Source organism: Triturus cristatus, chromosome 5_1 (assembly GCF_964204655.1).
Source record: "Triturus cristatus chromosome 5_1, aTriCri1.1, whole genome shotgun sequence".
Lineage (NCBI taxonomy): Eukaryota > Metazoa > Chordata > Amphibia > Caudata > Salamandridae > Triturus > Triturus cristatus.
This window is the reverse complement of record NC_140587.1, coordinates 690,012,444-690,035,259: the sequence shown is the minus strand read 5'-3', so window position 1 is coordinate 690,035,259 and position 22,816 is coordinate 690,012,444.

The window sequence follows — 22,816 nt, the reverse complement described above, 5'->3', positions numbered from 1 at the left end:
CCAATTTTAATAGTGACTTGCTGCAGGTGTGTTTGTAAGTTTGTTGATGCATGGGTGATTGATGGTATGACTAATGTGTCAGTCTTGTGGACATATGAAAGTGAAGGACCTTGAATTACTGCTTATTGGTGCGAGTGTTGAAATGTGTTGGGCCTACCGCAGGCGGAATGAATGGTTTTCTGTGTGTTATGCATGAAAGACACATGAATGGCCTGTAAAGCAGTTAGGGCCAGATGTACAGCGCGCAAAATAGCGCTTTGGAAATTGTGAGTCTTTTGTGACTCACAATTTGCGAAGCGCTGTTATGCATGTACAACAGTGTTATTACACTGTTTTGCGATTCCCAATGGGGTCGCAAGTAGAGAGGCTCATGAATATTATTGAGCATCTCGCAATTTGCGACCCCATTGGGAATGGCAGGCCCTCCCAGGTAAGGTGGCCTGCAGGGCTCAGCAGACCACCATGTCTGGGACTGCTTTTAAATAAAGCTGTTTTTTTTCGATGCAGCCCGTTTTCCTTAAAGGAATGCATTTAAAAAAGAAAAAAATGAAACGTTTTCGTTTCATTTTTAAAGGGCAGGCAGTGGTCCCTGAGGCCACTGCCTGCCCTTAAAAAATATTTTCCCCTGCGCTTGCAAAGTGGAAGGGGTCCCCTGCGGACCTCTTACCTTTTGCGACCCTATTACCACCATCTATCCGAAATACTCATTGTATAAATGCTTTATCCTCTCTCTTGACTTTAAGAGCAAAATGTATGAGAAGTTATATTGAAGCCAAAATCACACACCTTGACACAAAACAGCAAGCAAAGGAACACCTCAGGGCATCATGCCACGACCAGAGAAAGCAAATCTCCAGACTGAAAGATAAGACACATTTAGTATTTGAAGGAAAGTGACATATATGGTGCTGCCAAAGGAGAACAAAGTTGCAAATGCAGGTCTGGGTGGGAGGAACTCTGTGGAATCAGTTTTTATGTAACTCTTCTGAATTCCGTAGAGTAAAGCTCTGCGAGTTACGCCGACCCCTAGACAAAAGCAGCGAGCTTTGGGAGTACAGCAAGAAAATGCTGCAAGCTTCTATTTTCAAACACAGAACTTCTGTTCTCATGGCCTGTTGCTAATTCTTCCTTCCTACTCTATAGCCAATCTTTAATTCTTCAAATATTTTCCTTCCGAACTCTCTTCTGCACTCAGTGTCCATATATTGTGAAAGCCAAAAGTATGAGTGTTCTTTGAATGTTTAACAGAATCAAATAGCTAGTTTTAACAACACATAAAGGGCCTCAGTGACATGGCCTATCCTCCCTGCTCTTGTTTCCATCCCTCATCTCATTTAGATAATGGGGAATAGCACTTTAGGTTTAAGTTGGTTCCATTCATTGTGGCTGGTTCAGTCATGATAGGCATGAAGATCTTGGGTATGCCCGGAAATGTCCCATACGCAGTGGCAGGAGACTATTAGCAAGTGGGAGGGGGTGCATTCATTAATTATTTCCAAAGAGGAAATGCAACTTCATGCTCTCTCTACGGAAATAATGTTATGGTATGTTATAGATATTTGTATCGGCACAGCTACTCAATTAGTGTCCTGGCATGTGCCCAGTGGGATGAGAACAGAAAAGGAAACAGGAATAGGTAGACAGACTAATTAAAAAGGAAGGTCTTCAGCCTCCTCTTAAAGATCTTTGGATCCTGAAGGCAACATAAGTCCAGTGGGAGTTGGTTCCAGGCCACCGCCGCCATATACGAAAGGGGGCTGCTACCTACCCTTTTTCAGCGGAACCTTGGCGTACAGGCCATAAGCAATGTAGAAGAGCAGAGCTGCCTGGAAGGGGCATAGAACCTAAATCACTTTCTCACGTACACTGGGCCAAGCCCATGGAGGCTGCATGTGCCATTACCAGGGACTTACATTTCACGCTGTCTTTCACCGGCAACCTTTGCAGATTACCTAGGAGTTGCCTGACGCTGACCCTCTTAGGGAAGTTGAGAAGAGTTTTAGCTGTGGCATTTTTAACTACCTGAAGCTTGTTATGTAAATAGACAGGCAGACCAACGTACAATGCATTGGCGTAGTCAATGCGTAAAGTAATAAGTGCTCGGGTAACAGTTTCCCTTGGGGAAAGTGGGAGTAGTGGAAGAATTGATTTCAATGCTTACAAGATACCAAAGCACATTCCAGTTAATTTGTTAATTTGAGGGCCAAAGCTCAGTTTTTCGTCAAAGCCAATACCTAAGTTCTTTGTGGGTTGACCACGTGGTGTAGGCACAGGGGACTCATCCAGCCAAAAAGAGTGCCAGAACTAAGGAAGTAGGTTACCAAAGAAGAGAATCTCTGTTTTATCCTCATTGCATTTCAGCTGAGCCGAAGTAAGCCAGTGAAAAACCACTGTCAGGCATGTTTTGCCATGGGAGGTGGAAGACTCATTTTTATTCCATGTAAAAAGGAGCTGAGTGTCATTGGCATACATGATTACTTCAGCACCCAAATCCTCTGCCATCCGAAAGGGGGAAGATACATAGATGTTAAACAACAGAGGGGTAAAAGGAGGAATCCAGATTTGCTGAGTTCTTCCCTCAAGGAACAATTTCAGCCACTTCCATGCAGACCCTATTACGCCAATATCCTGAAAATGGGACAGGAGCAGGGCAGGCGGCATGCTATCAAACTCTGCCGACAGGGCCAGGAGGACCAGGGCCTCCCTGCCACTTGCATCTAAAGTTTCACGGATTACCTCAGAAATTTCCACCAATGCACATTCTGTGCTGTAAGAAGCTCTGAAACCTGATTGAGCAGGGTGATGATCATGTTTTTCCACAAAATCGGATAGCTGTTTATTGACCAGTTTTTCACAAAGTTTAGCCACAGCTGGGAGAAGGGAAAAAGGGCAATAGCTGGAGGGAAGATTTGGGTCCAATGTAGGTTTCTTTAAGTAAGGGGACAATCATCACCTGTTTCCAGGTTGAAGGGACTGTGGCTGATGTTAAAGATAGGTTAATCAGTGTGTTCATCCCCAGATTAATCACTTCGAAAACGTCGGCCAGCAGTTTTGGTGGACACGGATCAGAAGGAGAGCCAGATTTAAGGGTGTAAAGGACTGCAAGTGAGTCCTACACTGGTATAGGTTCAAAGGCTGTGATTGTGGCAGAGGTGGAGGAGGACAACAGCCACGTGGGGACCATAGCCATAGGCTGGCTATCCCCATCACCAAAATTAGTTTGAAGAGCTCGAACCTTATTAATAAAGAAAATGGAAAGTTCCTCACACCAAGCGAATAAAGGGGTGTGGATGCTGGTCTCTACTTTAGGTGAAAGGAAACTTTAAACAATGTGGAGCATTTCTTTGGCATTATTGCCTGATTTGGCTATGCGCTCCGCATAGTAGAGGCTTTTAGTTTGAGCAATGACAGCATAGTAAATCTTTTGAGCCTTTTTGAGAATTATTCTAGCCGTGAGGCAATATCCTTGTCTCCATTTGTGTTCCAACCTTTTACATTGCTGTTTCTGCACTTTCAGGGAACTAGAAAACCACGGCTTAGAGAGGGAGTTCCTAAGGCGCCTGAGCCGGCTCTCAGGAGTGAGGCACAGCACCTCCATAGCTATTCTATTGGTGAAAGTCCCGAGGGCTTCATTCAAATCATTAGTTATCACAGGACATGACTCGGTAAAAACAAGACTCAAAGCCGCCGGAAACATTTAATGGACAGCTTTCCCCTGGTGTCCTGTAAGTACCCTCGCGTGCTTAGTCCTATTTGGAATAACACTCCCCAGCACACATCAAAGATTTGTGAGAATGGTTCAACAGTGAATAACATAAGCACAATTTATACAAAAGAATTCAGATTCTCTCTCTCTTCTTTTCTCCTTTCATTCTGTAGATCTTCAAACAGCAAAACAGCTGAAACGTTGTGGAGAATTAATTCGTCGCATACATGGGAATTGGTCCCGCAACTTTTTCAAGGCTGTGTAAATACAAAGATATAAACAAACTCAAGTACTTCCTTGTGAAACAGGAATACACATATAAAATACATTCAGTTGTGTGATGACCCACCTCCAAGGATACCACCAAATATCATGCACAAGATGGAGTAGGCTCCCACAATAAATGGAAGTTCAAAAGGACACATCCTAGCAACATGTACTACCAAAGGAAGATGGAGGACAAAGAAGAAAGTGAGTGGGTGACTATACGTGAAATTGTACAAGAGAACAAATTTAAGTGATAGAAGTCTAGTAGAGACAAGAATGATCCCTATATAGCCCAAGTCAGACATGAATGTCATAAATACCTAAGTCTTCTCAGTATGAATTTCTGTGAAATTGAAACAAGATGCTCAGGTAAGTACAAATATTTTCCAAACGCCTAGTGCACTACTTGTATCGGTGCTAGACTAAAAAAAAGTACCTACTATTTCTGAGGTGATAAATCCAACCCGCAAAGGGTGTCTGTATCCTGCGGCGTCCTTAAGCACAGTTCATATGTATCCAGCATATAATGGGTAACACGCTACCCAAGGTACACAAAGAGCTTCCTTTTCCCCCTGGCAGACCCATTATTTCTAGCAATGATCGGTCAACTGAGAGGATTTCGGAATACATCAACACTTTTTTAAAACCAATGGTGATCAACCTACCGTCCTATGTTAGGGACACTAAACATATCCTGGGGATCATGGCTGATCTTAACTGAGAGGAGAATATGATTATGGTAACTCTAGACGTGACAGCTTTGTACACCAGTATCAGGAGAGACATTGGTCTGGTTGCTATCAGAAAGATTCTTAATAGTAGATCAGCGCGTGCATGGAGTTACACTGAGATGCTAATCAAGATGATCGAGTTCATTTTGGATAATAACGTATTTTTATTCAAGGAGAGATGGTACAGACAGAAGCAGAGGGTTGCCATAGGCTCCATATATTCTCCCTCGTATGCCAACCTCTTCATGGGTTTGTTCGAGGAGATGAGAATCTGGGGCCCAATGGGATTCAAATGGAATGACTCCATATTATATTGGGGCAGATATATTGAAGACTGTCTGATGATATGGACGGGGTCATTGGATAAATTGAGAGAATTTTTTGAATACCTGAATAGCAATGAGTACAATATTCAATTCACCTTTGAACATAGCAAAGATAGAATCTCCTTTCTGGAAGTTGAGTTCTACGTAAGAGAGAACCAGATTCATAGCAGACTATATCGCAAAAAGACGGCAGGCAGCTCATTACTGCATGCATCCAGTGCACATCCTTCTCACCAAGTTCGATCCATTCCATATGGCGAACTTGTGAGAGTAAGAAGAAACTGCAGCTTTGAGCCAGAGTTTGAAGAATGTAAAAAGAATGTAATGACATGCTTTAAGTGTAGAGGCTATGACAGAAAGACTCTAATGAGGGCTGAACAATGAATAAATAAACTGAAACATAGTGAAACACTGAAAGAACGCACTAAAGCCAATAGGACAGATGACAAAATAAGAATGATAACGAGTTATAACAACTGGTCCGGAGTATTAATGCGTAGCCTTAACAGACACTGGCACCTGCTGAGGGCTGACAAATCACTTAGTGATCACATCACGGACAAACCCAACATCACATATAGACGGGGGGTTTCCCTTAGGAACATACTCAGTCCAAGTTACCCCAAGATGGAGATACAAGAAAGTTGGATGAGCAGACACACTAATGGCTTCTACGGTTGTGGTCATTGCAGTGCGCGCAAAAGGGCATGCAATAAGAAGACTCAATTTTTAGGACCAGGGGATAAGGTTTACAAGATTGTTTCCAACATTGATTGCCTTACCAAATACGTTGTTTACGCCATTGAGTGTAGGTGCAAAAAAAGATATGTTGGCAGCACGATCAGGACATTACGCAAAAGAATAGGTGAACATATGAGAGTAGGCAATTGAACAGATATCACGACATCCTAGAGGAGGGAACAGAGAGCTGGCCCTACGTAGGAAGGAGGCTATGTGGATCCTTAAATTGCGGAGCACTGAGACAGGATTGAATACTGACCAGGAATTACATTATTTCCTGGGGAGATGAAATGTTATTCCATCATAATCTGAATTGTACCTTGTGTGTGTGAGACAGACAAATAATAATTAGAGAGGAAACTTTTGTATACACTCTACACATATACACATTCTGGTTGTTGTTTACGTACGTTGTCAATTTCTCCATGCACTTTTGACACTCAAGCTGAACCTAAATGTCTATTTCTGGGGCTCATGTTTAACAAGCATTATCGTTATCTCGTTATTGATATTAGGAAATGTACTGCAAGTTTCATTACCTAAGGAGGATGGATAAAGAGTCAGGGTACATAAGTTACTCCCTGATTTAAATTTTTACTCACATGTATGCACGCACTCAAATATAAGGGGGTGTGCGTAACGGAACACTATAGGATTCACACACTCAGAACTTCGTGGATCACCTTTTATTTAGACTAATGCGGATGCTTTATCACCTATTTGGTTGGAGTGTGAGGCAGGGTTTGATTCAAATCCCTGTTTGAGACTCACACTCCCGCATATGCACACACTCAATTTTAGGGGGTGTGCATATCGGAAAACTATATTTTTATCACACTCCTAATTCCTGGAAATCACCCCTCATTTAGCAATACGATTGTTTTATTTCCCTATCTTATTACACTTTGTATGCACGTGACTTGCGTTTATTGACACTCCAAGATGGCCACTCATGTTATGGGCCCTGTATAGTCCTTTTACAATGTTGATTGAGGATTCCTAGAGGCGACCGGAAGTTGGTTTTCTGCTCTGGTGACGCCAATGTGTTACTGCGCGTTTATATAAACAGAGTTGGTTGGAGGCTCACCCATGTTGTGTACTCGACAACAAGCGACTGACGGTGTCCACAGGATAGAGACACTGATACACAGAAAGAGTGGGCTAAGTGTGGGGCTGAACATTATGTGCCCGTGGTAGCATTTGCGCTATAAGCGATATCCAATGGTGAATGTTGGACATGCAGAGGGGCCTCTGTCTCTCTTCAGTGGTAGGACCGCAATGACAAAGCCGTGCTCGTCTTAAACAAAGGCGGGGGCATTCTTAAGTTGGTACGATGTGGGGAAGATTGTGACTATCTCTGATTTTATATTCAGTTAGCGGGTATAAGGTACCGGTCTCTGCTGCAGATGATGCTTATGTAGATATAAGGGTGGTTTCAGCCTTTTCTTTGCTTTGCGAGAGCATTGGCAGTTAGAGACGCTATACAATGGCATATTGACAGGAGATGCAATGTTAATACGCGGACATTTGGGATTGCAGATGTCTTTAAGGATGTGCTCTAGAACAGTCACTAGACCCTTTTGTTGTAATGATAGTATTTGTGATTAGTAACATGACTGTGTTGTTAAAAGGCTCCAACATATTATTATAATTTATGAACGTGAGCTGGGCATCATGAGGAATTCTAAACCTATATTCCTTGCCCCTTAAGCGATTGCATTGACGAGGTCTCATATTGAGATGTTCCGGCTGTGGTTCTTTTGCAGCTTACAATACCAGAACATATCAGGATTGCTGGATACATATGAACTGTGTTTAAGGACGCCACAGGATACAGACCCCCTTTTGAAGTTGGAATTATCACCACAGAAATAGTAGGTACTTGTTTTGGTCTAGCACCGATACAAGTAGTGCACTAGGCGTTTGGAGAATATTTGTACTTACTTGAGCATCTTGTTTCAATTTCACAGAAATTCACACTGAGAAGACTTAGGTATTTATGACATTCATGTCTGACTTGGGCTATATAGGGATCATTCTTGTCTCTACTAGACTTATATCACTTAAATTTGTTCTCTTGTACAATTTCACGTATATTCACCCACTCACTTTCTTCTTTGTCCTCCATCTTCCTTTGGTAGTACATGTTGCTGGGATGTGTCCTTTTGAACTTCCATTTATTGTGGGAGCCTACTCCATCTTGTGCATGATATTTGGTTGTATCCTTTGAGGTGGATCATCACACAACTGAATGTATTTTATATGTGTTCTCCTGTTTCACGAGGAAGTACTTGAGTTTGTTTATATGTATGCATTTACCAGCCTTGAAAAAGTCGCGGGACTAATTACCATGTATGCGACGAAACATGTGTCGGCTGTTTTGCTGTTTGAAGATCTACAGAATAAAAGGAGAAAAGAAGACAACGAGAATCTGAATTATTTTGTATAAATTGTGCTTATTTTATGCACTGTTGAACCATTCTCACAAATCTTTGACCGTCACTCAAATATGTAACTTCAGGATAATTGTTGTGTGGATTTCTCCTGAGTGGCGCCAGTGAACCTAGATAACATACCACTTTTCGGACTTTTCTTAGTCTTATTTGGACTTGACAAGAAAAGTGGATCAGGAAGTGGTCTGACCACGTCACTCGCAGGGGATCCTCTACAGTGAGTGGGATAATATGGTACTGACATGTAAAGCATGGCATGGTGGCAGTGCCAAAAGGTTGATCCCCAAAGCAGCTTTACCCCTGAACAGGGCAACCATTTTAGATGAAAAATGCCTGCCAAACTCTTAACACAATGAGCTGACTTTAGCTGTGAGGGGTTGGCAGTGCATTAACCATACCAGCTTCATGACAGCAAGTCCAATAAATGTTAAGTTACCCTCTTAGTCAACTTTGGGGTCAAGAAAACAATTTTAGATTTTTGAAATTATTTCAAGAACTTTGCGAACAAAGATCAAACCTGCCTCCTCATGTGGATTCATTATATTTCTGGAGCAATGATAGAGGTTGTGAATAACATGTACAATAATCAAATCTTGTGCACGCTGCAAATCTCTCTATTGAATACACACAGCCAAGGATATATCTTTGCAACGTTAAAGGTGAATGATGAGGGAATGCACTACACTTTCTACATATCTCAAGAAACAATGAATGTGGGAGGCTATGCATGATTGGTTACATTTCGCCGTTGAGTAGATTTGAGTAGAATCACTGCATAGAAGGATTTTTACTGTTACTGGCTGCCATGAACTTCATTTAGGGGTCACCAGGAGTCGTAAATGCGACCCCCTGCTTGCCCCTTGTGACCCCTGGCACTTCCCTTGCAACCCCTGGGCTCAGAGGCAGCAGAGGCAGTGTATTAGATCTAGGGAAAATGGGGCATGATTACCATTGCCACAGGAATTGAATGAACTGGCTGGGAGTCCTGTAAAGAAAATATAATAGTACACTTTTGCAGCTCACATCACCTGGCAGTACACACATTGTTTCTTTCTCCTTAAAAGGGGTGGATAAGCCATGGGGACCCAGAGTGGGGCTGTCTGCTCTGAAATGTGTTTTATCAACACAACTCTCTTGTTCTAATTAAATGAACTCTCCAAACTGCTCTGAGTATGGAGGAGGAGAAATAGCAACAGGAGTGCTACAGATAAACGCTACATAGTGAAATACACAAAACATGCTTTTATTAATTATGTATATTGAATATCAAAGCAAAAATCATAATAAGAAAGCAATAATGTTTGGCTCACTAAACGTTTAACTTGAAAACCGTGCACACAGAAGGCATGATTCCATCTCCCTTAAAAACATGCCGGCAAGCGATAATAACTTGGCTGAGTGGTTCTTCTCCCATTTTTGCATGTCGGGGACGCAAATTTATGACAGAAGCTAAAAAACTACTCCCGGGCAAATGAGTATCCCTACACTACAATTAAAGAGGAACACAGTGATTAAGGCCGGATGTTCTACCACGTCATTACATCTTAAAACGTGTTAGACTAAGAACTCAAAAACGAAAAGTATACTCTTCCGGGGACTTTGTGACATGGTTTTTAAAAAAAAAATAATCTAAAAGAAAAAAAAAAAACAAGACGAAATAAGTAATTTACGAACGCAAGTTTTATAATTGTTTTGATATCAAATGTGGATTTAATAATTTGTATTAATTATGCAATAAATTGAATTGAATTGATTCCATCTCCCTTTCCAAACCTGTCGCTGTTATTTTCTTCAAGTGGAGCATGTGTTTTTGTTACAAAATTGTATCAATCCAGAAGTCTGCCAGTGGGTTTATAGTCCGGTTTTGCAGGTGTGATTAATCTGGATTAATAAGGGAAGACCCACCCAAACCAAAAAGCTGTCTCTGTACAGCCCAGTCAGAGACAGACACACAAGAGAGCAAGAAAGCAGCTGGCCTCCAACTTGACCAATATTTCTCCAGCTGCTGCTCAGTGAGAGAATGACCACTATCTCGGACTGGAAACCAGATAATGGGGTATGTTAGGTAGGGACTTCTTAGGTCAACAAAACACTGCCAAATGTAAATCATGTGTGGCTTGGAATCGGTGGGGTTTTATCGAGTATGAGCTGAATTACACCCATATACTTGAAGCATAACCAGGGAGACTGCCTTTGTTTTTAGGTCTCGCCCAGGCAGGGCTTGCGCTGTCTCGTTGAGACATGCAGTGTATAATATAGCAGGGAAGCTTTGTTTAAGCTCCGCCCACTCCCCGCCCATCTTTTGCATTGGCTTGTGTGTTAAATGCTGCCTTTCGATTGGTTGTAGGCTTGTTAGTCCCACCTCCTGACGCCCATGTCATCATTTGTCTCCTTCCATGGCTATTGGCCCCTTTACCGCACGGACTACTTTCTTCTGCTCCCCTCCAGCAGTCTGATTGCCTTCTCGCCCGTCCCTCCGTGACCCCTCCCGCTGGTGGCAGACAGACTGCGGCGTTGGAATTGACATGGGAGCCCATGCAAGGAGTGTGGGCGGTCTTGGGCAATACTGCCCTAAAGGATACTTACACTCTTGTCATGGCAGCACTGGGGGCTCTTCTCGCACTGGGCTGGCAGCTGCTGCACATGCTGATGCTGGCTTGGCACATGCTCTGCAGCCAGGGCTGGGTACAAGGATTTGTGTGGGTGGCGACTGCACTGCTTGTGCCGGGTGCACTGGGAACACACATAGTTGCTTTCTGAATGCTTGAGGGTGAATGAGATGCCTTCCGGTCGAGTTTGCGCCAAATAAAACTGCAACAAAAAAGCGCTTAATATTTTTTAACAAAGTGCTTCATGTTTTTGTGTTTTGTTGCAGTTTACAACGAGCTTGGTGTCTTTCTCTCATTGGCAATTAGGTGATTTAAAATTTAAAAGAAACTCTGTTCGCAGGTTGTGTCTGAAACTGACAGAGGGGCGGAAACTATAAACAATCATATGATGGGCCTGGCGGCTGGCTAGGGAGTTTGTTTCTCTTCCAGTCTAGGGGTTCTTCCTCCCATCTGTACCATTAAGGAGGGTTAATCATTTTACAGTAAATACAGGCACCTATCACCAAATGAATAATTGGCACAAATAACTTGCAATATACATGGTTATTTGGCTCTGTCAAATAGAGTGTCTACATAGCAAAAGCAGTAACAAGTGAGTCTTTAGGTGTACTGTATGGTAGTTTCCCACTCGGAAGGCAGCAAATGGTACAGGCCAAGGCGCGCGCTGGCTCTGGTGGTTCGGTGGCTCTAGGGGGTGGGGCTTCTCAGTCTAGGGAGCGGAAAGAACATGCTGGGCCTGGTTGTTTGGGTGCTGGAAGCAGCATCTTCTGATGCGGGGATAGGGAGACGAAACTGCGGGCCAGGCCATGGAGGAGCTGACGGTCCTGGAGGACATGTTTAAGGATGTCAAGTTCTACCCAGTTGGAGATCTGGATGCTCAGGTACTTGGGGCAGACGGTTTGGGTTAGAGGACCCGGGTTCCGAGAGGGAAGGAGAGGTATATGGCCAGTGCTTGCCGACCCCGGACTAGGGCGGCAAGAAGGGACGCACCCGGGCATTAAAAGGCAGTGTCTCCGTTCTGCTCTTAAACCTTTAACACATTAAGACGCCCATGTTTTAAGTTGCCGCGGATGCTTACTTGTCCACCGGCTATTAGCCCGAGGCCCTGCCACGCTTCTCTTAGATTGCCATCTGCAGTGTTTAGCTTCCTAAGTATGGCCCTCCGGGGCACCGCGTATCACCATAGGGAGACTGCAAGGTGCTGTGCGAGAACTGCGCTCGGAGCTACAGGTGGGAGTTTGGGAATCGACTGGGCCAAGAAGGATTGGCTAGTCCTGACTTTGCAGCCACAATGCGTGAGAGCTTGAAAGCTAGCAGTTGGGGTTCTGATTCATGTACGTTTCTTGATTGGTGGGCAATGTCTGTGCATGGCACTTGGAAGTGTTTTTGTTTGCACACTTTTCCTCGTAAGCTGTCTGAAGGTAAACTGTTCTTCAGCTTAAATTTTGCTCCAGGTTGCTTGCATGTTCTTCCTGCTTGTGGGAGCCCTCTGCACATTATGCCTGCATATTGTGATGCCCACTATGAGAAGTGTCCGATAAAAAAGAAGAAACCCCACCAGTGGAGTTTACTACTCGCTTTTCACGACAGATTATTGTCAAACTTAAACACTCAAATGGTAATGGGGAGAATGCTTGCAATAAGTCTACCCACTAGCAATCTCTTGACCATGCAAACTATATATCCCAAATCCATTGGTCTGGCAATGCTCGGTGAGAAAAATGGCATACCACCAATCTTGTATAATGTAAGATTGCTGGCATGCCATTTTTCTCACCAACTTAAATATCCTTGTGGACATGGTGGGGGCACATTCAGAATCCTCTTTTTGTCAGTTCCTCATAAACAATAATCAGTTGTTTAATGCATTTATTGTCACATTTCTCATTTGATCCACACTAATGAAACTTTTTTTTGTAGTGTGAACAGGTTAGAATTTATATACAGGAAAATGTTTTAGACTCTTCTGTTGTTGAAGACCTATTGTGTACAATATCAATACTTACAGGGGGCTTTGGATCAGCTCATTGCATATTATTGGTTGGGTTTCTTTTCAATTTCATTACCTGCTTATTATTCAGTTGCTTTCCTTTCTCTTATTGTGTTTGCTCCTGCCTGGAGCATAGCTTCTTAACCACTCTTTTGACTGGATAAAACATATCCTTCCACTGCTTGCATTCAGGGATCTACTGTTCTTTTGATTTTAGCATTCCATGGGAGTGCATGTATTTTATAGCGCTCTCCTTTGTGCCTCCCCCTTCACTGGACAGAATACAAATATATGAATGAAATCCCCTGCTCAGATAGTCTTGCTTTGGCCTTCAAGGCTTACTACTTTTAACCCCGCTTGGATAGAAAATATCTAAAACATTTGCTTTCATTCACCTCCCCTTTTGGATTGTTTTGGAACACTTCTCTAGCCCATTAACAAACCCATTGTCCCAATTCAGTGGTGTAATCGCTGTGTATTATAAGGGAATTTTGTCTCCTGTTGTGCATTGTGGATTTGCGGATCTGTAGCTCTCTGATTTGCTGGTCTTCACAGATAAATTGATTTGGCCATCAGTACAAATAAGGCAAATAAATAGGGCATTAGAAGACAGGGTGAGCTTACCCACTTGTCCAGTGTGTGGAACCCCCATCAGTAAAATATTTAAAATGATCATAGGATTTATGGGTTTTTTTGTGGGTTCATAAATTCCAGACCTGGGATAATCATGTATTTGCAAAACCAACATAGGATAAGCAATTCCTGTTTAAAAAGTCAAGTGAAAATAGAAAGAATTGACTGCTTTACCGCCCGTGGCATGTTGGGGCTCTTAGTGCACCTTCTGCTGTGTACAACTAAAGGCCTTTCGCAACAGTAGATGTTTCAGCACCCAGGCTAATATGCTGCATTGCTAAATACATATAAGGTCCGACAGGCGAGACCGATGCATTGCAAATGCTTGTTTTCTTGAGTTTCCAAAGCTGTACCATTGATTTTACCCACAGTTTTTTTATAATTATTCAATTCAAAGCCATCCCCCTGAGCCAGTGGGAAACAGAGGCAAGAAATACGGAAGAGAGGTACAGTAGGTGATGCATCACAGGAGAGTGGTGCAATATAGAAGAAATGGTTTGCAAGAAAGGGAAGAACGTATTTTAGAGGACAGGCATTCAACTGGAGAGAAGGGTATTACAGAATATTTGCTTTAGTGGGTAGAGGTGATTTCCAGAAAATGTGCTTGACTGTGGAGAGGTCCATTGTGGGAGAGGGGTGCTTTTCAGGAGTAGATTGCTCTTTTCTGTTTTTGAAGTGGTGCTTTACCAAATAGAGGTCTTTTTATGGGAGACATCCTTTACCACGCATCCATTTCAACGTTTACTATTACATTGTGGTTTTCACTACGCAAGTCGTTATATCGACTTGTACTGGAGGGCGCTGTAGACTAATGAATAGTGTAAATTAATGTTTCCAACACCTTCCCTACTGTATGTAGACTGGAGTTGGAATAGTAATTCACACTATTCCTAAGTCCAGCGCCCCTCCAAAGCAAGTCGATGTAAAGACTTGAGTAGTGAAAACCTCGATCTAACAGACCGCGTTGAAATGGCCGTCGATGTATCGTCATACATCCGTTTTTATGAGAGGGAAGCTTTACCCAAGAGGGATTACTTACAGGAAAGGTGCTTTGCAGGACGTGAGCTTCACAGTAGGTGTATGTTACGGGATGGAATGCATTACAGGAGAGAGATGCTTACATTACAGGAGAACACATTAGAGGTCTTTTACTAAAGAGAGGTGTCTTTCAGGAGAGGGCTGCTTTACACAAATTGGATTTTACAGGAATGGAGGTTCAAAAGGAGTGCTTTACAGTCATTGTAGTTTACAGGATTGGCATCCATTACAACAGAGATGTTTACAGCAGACAAGTGCTTTATAAAACAGGTGCTTTACCAAAGAGAGCTGTTTTACAGGGGAGAGCTACTTTATACAAGAGGGAGTTTTTGTAGGAAATGTTCTTGACAGGGAATGTGATTTACAGTGGATGTACTTTATAGGAGTGGGATTACATAAGAGATGTGGTTATAGGAGATTAGTGCTGCATATGACAGATGTGCTTTACCAAGGAGAAGTGTTGTTAACAGTAAAGGTGCTGCAAATGGTGTGTGCTTTACAGTAGGTGTAATTTAAAGGATAAGGGTGCATTAGAAGAGTGGGGGTGCACTATAGGAGAAGGAATCCATACTAAAGTGGATCCTTTGGAGGACAGACTTGCTTTATAGAGGGATGCTTTACTGAGCAGAGGTGCTTTAAGGTAGTGATGTGCTTAAGCGAAGGGTATTTCAGAGAAGTGTGCTTTACAGGACATTTGTGGTTTAGATGACAGTAGTGTTGTACAGAATACAGGTGCTTTTCCGCCGAACAGGGCCGGACTAGCTATAGCGGGCACTGGGCATTTCCTCAGTGGCCTGCCAGGGTGGGGGCCGGTTTTGGACCCTGGGGGGCTGTTTTTGTTACTGGTGCCCGGTTTGCAGCATTGCTGCAATATCGGCCCTCTGTAACAAAAGCAGCTGCAGTGTTTTCCACACAGTGATTTCTCACTATTTTGTGTTGGTTCGCCCAGCATAATTTTCTGTTGTGTATTCTGGACCCTTCTATCCTTAAAATTGTGATAGCCTAATGTACTGATTTAATATTTGAAGACAGCCTGTAGAAAGAATGTTGATGACAAGGGTCCTCATTATTACCTGTCTTAATTACCAATTTTTACCTTTCATGAGGAAGTTTGACTTTATTATGCGGAAGCATAAAGGTTTACACTTTTACACCCAGCTTACACAGCCTGTTGGAAGACAGAAAGCAAGCCTCATTGTGGCAACTGTATAGGAGGGACTATCCTGGTTGCCACCTATGTTCAAGCTTGAGCTGCCCAGGTATCTGGTTAAAATGGGGACTGGTCCATGTAATTTCGAATAGTCTGTGTGGGCCACTTGCAGACACCTGGCTTCTCATCCGTTGGTTAGTCCCCTGTGGCAAACAAGAGTGAACATTTTACAATGCATTGTTACTCTCTGAGACACATAGTTCCTCATTCACCCTAAAGGATAGGCAGGAACCAATACTTTGTGGTGGGGATTACACTGCTGAGCACACAACTGGCTCAGTAAACTGCACAAAATATTCTACCCCCAATGGACACCTTGATCCTTACCCATCAGTTAGCATTGGATCTCTCTGTGTGGCCACTGCTGTTCTTCTGCCACCAAATACCTATACACTATGCTTGGGCAAAAAGTTAATACTTTTCCTGGGAGCTGGATTCAAACCACAGACAATGGCAATGTCCTCCCCCATTCACTGGACAGATGTTGAAGCACTTTGAGCTTCCCTCTATCATTCTGCTCTCCTTTGAGTGACCGCATCTTGTTTTTGGAGGGCATCTTCCATTTGCAATGTTTTAATTAGTTGTTCTTGTTATTGAAATATTTCCAATTGTTATTCATCATACTGGCAATGCACTCCTTGCTGCTATCACCATCACTGGATGTCATGGTTCACTGTGAGTTTGTGTCCTTGTTAAAAGCATTGCCTTTTGTAGAATGTATTGAAAAATTCATTCTGTTGCCACTTTTTCCAAAAATTTCTTTGGGTGGAGAATTTTGCCAAACCTCCCTCACTCATTTGCTCCACGCACTATGTGTACTTGTTATGACCACGTTCCCTAGACCACCACGTACCTCTAGGTAAATTATTTATTTATTTTTATTAAATAACCAAGCAGTGTAATGCTCATACTCAATGCAACTTATAGAGTAACAGTGCCTGGTGTTTGAGATTATTTATGACATTTAAACATAAATGTCTTGGCCATTTCTAACAGCTGCCGTCTGCACAAATATTAGTCAAGTGCATCCATGTTGTGACACCTTCAGACAGTTATAGATGGTCACCAACAGCACTTTGCATTCTGTCCATTATAGTTCTATTGTTTTATTTTTGCCATTATGGGCATGCACTTAAAATTACAGCATGTAAAATGATGTTGGGTAAGTATCCAGGATGGTGCCCCACATGATGTGGAGGTAAGCAGCTTGTGCAGATTAAGCCCTGAAACTGTTTTGTAATGAGGCTTGACATGTTGATTTTTTCCTGTGCAGTACCTCCTGTGTGAGGTTGGCAGGGCTGTGTCCTGTGCTGTATTTGGTTTGTAATGTAGACTTTTCTGCTGTTTGCAATGTACCTGCATTGTACAATAGAGGACGGCATTAATCGTTACAGTGCTGTATTTGTATGTTGATGTAGAGCTGCTCTAATGTAACTGCTTTTATGGAGTGTTGATCTCCTTCTTATGCTGTACCTGCTTTGTGAAGTAGATCGGCTGTACATATTGTACCTGTACGTTTATCATGGTGTGCTTCTGTTTTGAGAGAGAGGCTAACACTGATGCTTTCTAACTTATGACTTTTACAGTTTCTGACACAGCTGTATCTTTCCCGTGTTAGGAAAACTGCCACTGGTGCTGTACCTTTTCTGTTTGTAAAGGAAACATGTACAGGTGCACATGTCCTCTTCCTTATTGTGTTTGGAAAGCCTACAATGCTGGTTTGTGTTGTGTGGGATAGAAGCCTGCTCTGTTTGCTGAACTCTTGCATTCTCACAACCTTGCTGTACCTGTACTGTGTCTATACGAAAAGTTTGCATTACTGATGCATGTGTGTGCGGTAATCCTGAACACCTATCCGTGATGTACCATTTTTGTGTGGATATGAAATTTGGATTGTTGCTAGCATTGTAGCACTTACTGTGCGCAAGAGTGAAGCTTGCACTGCTGTTGCATGTGCCATACTAGGTTTTTTTTTAACAGAGACCTGCTCTCTTGCTGCCTTTGCTTTTGCATTCTGTTGCAAGTGGGAAAAGTACTTTTTATAAGTCTTCTTCAACAGTTAGAGCTGTACTCAGGTAGAGGGTCATAAACCTCCTGGGAAAGGGATGGAACTGGCAGGGCAGTGAGATCAGGAAATGAAGATTAGTAAGGAACTCACCAAGAAGGGAGTGAATGACAACGAATTAAATTAGAGAAAGAAGGAATGGTGAAGTAATGGAAGAAAAAGGGGGTAGAAAAAGGGTCAATAGAAGATAGGGGAAGAATGAAAGAGAGTGGGACAGAATAAGGGAAATGAACAACAGAGAAAGGGTGGAAAAAGAAGGGTAGGGTGAAAGAATAATAGGGAGGAGACGAACTAGTAGGAGAACGAAACAGAAAAGGCACAAGTTGGAACAAAAAGGTGATGTGAAGCAATCTAGAAAGGCATTCAGGAAGAGAAAACTAATAAGAAAGAGAATGGTGTAAAAGAGAAAAACTGTAGAAATATACCTCTGTTGGTGTCTTACTGGTAGGAAGTTTAAAATAGCTGTACAATATAATATCTTGATAAATGATTCAATACTGGGAAATTAATACATAATGTAAGTCAAAGTGTGATGAGGTGTCTGGACATTTGAGGTATTGTCTCATATTTTTTCACTTATTAATGTCAGATTTTAATCGAACATCTAACTTTCTACATTATCATATTGATTTACCCCTAGCATATCTTTACAGATCCCTGTGTAATGTTCAGGTGGCAACTTAACTACTCTTTCAGTTTTAGTTTCATTTTGTGTAATTAAACATTTAATTGATCTTCAATTTATTGTAGTTTTTGTCAGTTATGCCTTGTTCTTTGATGCCTTCATGGACAAATGGCATATAGTGTCATTCGGGTCGAAGTATGCGTGATGTCACATCCTGTGATGTCATCGGTATAAAAGGGCATGTGATGTCACTTCAGCTATCCCTGGTATTTGGAAGAATTGACATCCATGCTGACTGCTGTAGCAGATAGTCGACATGGCCTGGGTTGGTGCATTCAGTTGACAGAATCTTGAGTGGTCTGTCTCTTTGGCACACACTTCTACCTCAAAACATCTTCTGCATCTCTGGCTGGGGCTGCTTTGGAGAGAAAAAGAGACTGCAGATCACCTCACTCAGCGCCTTGAGACCATCATGGGTGAGTAATAAAAGTTTAGAAGATTACTGATTGATTGATTGATTGATTAATTGATTGATTGATGGCAGGTCTGCCATGGTATGACAGCATGTTTTTCTAAAGATACACCACATATAGCAGGAGTTACTCTTTGAAAATAATATTTCATAATAATATATAAATCATCTTCTAGGCACTGGAATTTCTTTCAGCCGCTTGGGTATAGTCTTTTTCTGTGCAGGCTGCCATGAGTGACATGGGAGACCTGAATAAAGCAGACTCTCAAGTGGCTGGTTTCATACAGGATCACCCTAAGTAAAGTGTCTCGTTTGGTGCGATACCCACCGGTGGTGAGTTTGGCACAGAGATTTTCCTGACAGTAGATACAGCAACAGGTATGCTATTTGAAAAACCAAATTACCCCAAAAACTGAGGCACAGATTTAGTAATACTTTGCACTGGTTTTGCTTTCCTTTTCAGATGAAAACCCAGTGCAAAGTATTAGGGTGGAATGTACTATCCAACTCAAACAAGGATTTGAGTTGGAAGGTATCCCCAAATAATGCAAAGTTGCGCTATGCACTGCTTTGAGCTACTTTGCATCATAGGGCCATTTCATGAGTCATAACTGGGTATTCCCATGTTTTGGAAATGGCCCATTATCCATTGTCACCCCTAAACATTTTGCCCTCCTCCTCCCCTTTTGCTGAATTCATTTGTGTAAGTTCTAGGACTCTGTGCACTTTTACCACTGCTAACCAATGCTTAAGTGCTTGTGCTCTCTCCTCTAAACATGGTAGAATAGGTTTATGCTCAATTGGCACATTTAATTTACTTTTAAGTCCCTTGTAATGTGCACTACATGTGCCCAGGGCCTGTTATTTAAAAGCTACTGGGGAGCCTGCTGCACTGATTGTGCCACCCACTAAAGTAGGCCTCTAACCATGTCTCAGGCCTGCCATTGCAGAGCCTGTGTGTGCAGTTTGCACTGCTACAGCAACCTCGAAAAATAAACCTCTTGCTAGGTCCAAACCTTCGTTTTTAATACATATAAGTCACCCCTTGGGTATGCCCTGGACAGCTCGGAGGGCACGGTGCAATGGATTTAAAGAGCAGGATATAAACTTTTACGTTTTACATGTACTGGTAGTGAAAAAACTCTTAACTTTATTGTTCACTACTGTAAGCCCTTTCGCCCACAGGATAACATTGGTGTTGCCTTATTACATTTATAAGTGTAATTTCCAGCTGTGAAGCGATAGACTTTCCAAGTTTGGTGCCTTTGGAATCCTAATTTAAAATTATAATTTATGGTGAAGTCGGATTTTAAATTACAATTCTGAAAATGCCACTTTTAGAAATCTGGCATTTTTTTACTTTAGCCATGTAGTGTCTGTTGCCTGTCACTGATCATATGTATGGGGTGGGTGACAGCTGGGCATTCTGTATGCCCCCTAGAGACACACACACACAATGGTAGCTTAGATGTGACTTGATGGGCCATCCTGGCAGGTTGGGAGGGATGAGCTGGACCCAGCCTCACTTACACCTGAATAGGCTGTGTCCTGCCACCTCACAAAGAGCTGCATAACCCCCTGTAGTAAGTCTGGAGTGAGGGCAGGAAGGGAGGACTTCTGTGCACTACAAAGGCATGTCTTTGAAGTCTCCCCAAATTCAAAGGCAAAACAGGGTATAAGTACTGGACTTCAGACACCACCACTTCAGTAAACTTCTGGACCTGTAGATACTCTGCCAGGAAGAAGGACTGCTGTGCTGTTAAAATGACTGCCACTCTGCTGGACTGCTACTCTGAAGGAGCTGCTGCCTTGCTGCGCTGACCTGCTGCCTGCTGTCCTCTTGCTTAGGGAGGAAAAACTGGATCTGGAACCCATCTTGAAGTCAGGAACTTCAGGAGCCTCAGGGACATAACAGGCTCCCCACAGCTCCTGGACCCGTCTTCAATGAGTACCTGACCTCCAACAGGCATCTCTCAGGTCCCAGGGTCCTTTTTGCGGCTCTTAAGCTCCTATATTTGAGATTCAAGATTATGGGCTCTTCACTACAGTGAAAAGCCACATTCAAATTGGAACCGCACAGCTTCCATGGACATTTAGCTCGAGCCGTCGAGAGTTTGTCTCTTCACACAGCAAGCATCGTCGGCTTGCGTTGACCGACACCCCAAGGCACTAGTCCCCCATCCTAGACTCCCAGCATGCTCCCCAGGCCACATCGACCACCGCCAATGACCAACCACCGCCAATGACCATGACGGTCATTCAGGAAATACTAGAGTGTATAATGTGAAATTAAATATCCCGGGCACTGATGACTCCCTTTGCCTCCCCTTGATTGCACTGCAGGACCACTACCGAGCACGTGCGATTGCATGGCTACTGCATTTACTCTTCAGGGTTTATTTTCTTTTATTCTCCATTAATTCAGCCTGATGATGAGTCGTAATTCTGTATTTCCTGACTGCTAACACTGCTTAAGCAACCCAGCCCCCAGGAGAGAAAAAATACATTTAAATTATGAATCGTCTTGAAAACTTGCAGCAAAACACCACCCGCTGCCATGCACTCTGCCTTGGAAGAATTTTGATTTGAAAGGCAAAGACATAACAGTTGAATCAAAAGAGATTCTCGGGCTATGCGTGTTCTCATTGCCTCGTAAGTGACCCGTCATTAGAGACCGCCGCACAGACAAGAAATGCTAACCTATAGAAAAGAACGCCGCTCCTCTGAAAAAGCCCCCACGCAGCCAATCCAAGCAGAACAGCGCACAATAGCAGAATTCGCTCGTACGTGGCGTGTTACCGTTGACGCCAGAGGCCCGTTCCGAGTTCTTCCCTTTTAATTACAACTGCAGGCCATATCCTAGCAATGCGATCCGAGAGCTTTATTGCATCACGGGTCAATTTTGATCAAACACACACGCGCATAACAAGCAGCAACGAAATATCCTAAGGACTTAAAGACAATTCCAAGGCTGCTCCGCGAGGCTGAGGCGGGGGCGGTATTTCACTCATAAAAGCGATGTGTCAGTAGCTTTTTGACATTTATGGGTTCTTTCCTTGGCTGCTCCAAAATGAAATTGTGTAGCAAAGTCCAGAGCAATCGCAAGGAACATTGATCATTCCGGGCAGGTCCAGTTTAGCCTCTCGCGGTAAACAGTTCAAACACTTTAATCCAAGGGCAGCGGGCCTCAGAAGTGTGAGACGATAAAAGTTGTTTTTTCATGAACTCGCGTTTTCGAGTAAGTCTCTATAAAATCCACGAGAGCGACCAGCAAGTAGGATCAAATGCGCCGTGGTTCTGTGATGGGAAATGCCTCTTGGGTTCTTTACGAGCTCTTGGAAATGAAATCGCCAAGAAAGTAGAGAGGGCAGCTCGGCGCTTTGGAAATATAACTACCCAAGGACAGCGTCCCGCGCCGGGATTTATTCCCTCTCCGAGAGGCTGTGAGCCGCGATTGTTGAATTGCTTTTTGTTTTACAATAAGCTCCACCTATGGCAATGCCACTGAGCTTGTTAAAAGTGCAGTTGTCATCCTAATTGTGTAACCAGTGCAAATAAAACATTTGACATATATTGCTGTTGGCTTTCCTTAAAAAATAACAACTCTGACATAAATTGAACGGGTATGTATAGTTTCAGTGAGTTTACAGAAGTATGAAGACATTACATTTCATTTGGTTGTACAGTTGGAGGTGCCAGCGGAAGTCACTGGCCCAGCCGCCCCCACACATTTTGCTAGGGGAGTGGCTGTTTGGAGGGACTCTGTGAGCCTTATATAGTGGAGGGCGGTGACAGAGGAAATGGCACACAATGGCAGATTCCCCATCCATGCTGATGGTGTCTTGGAAGCTCCATTTAGTGTTTGGTTCATCCTGGATCTGTAACAGGTGGCGGCACCTGGGGATCTACTATTGGATGCACTGAGGTGCGCTGCTAACTTTGCCGCAGAA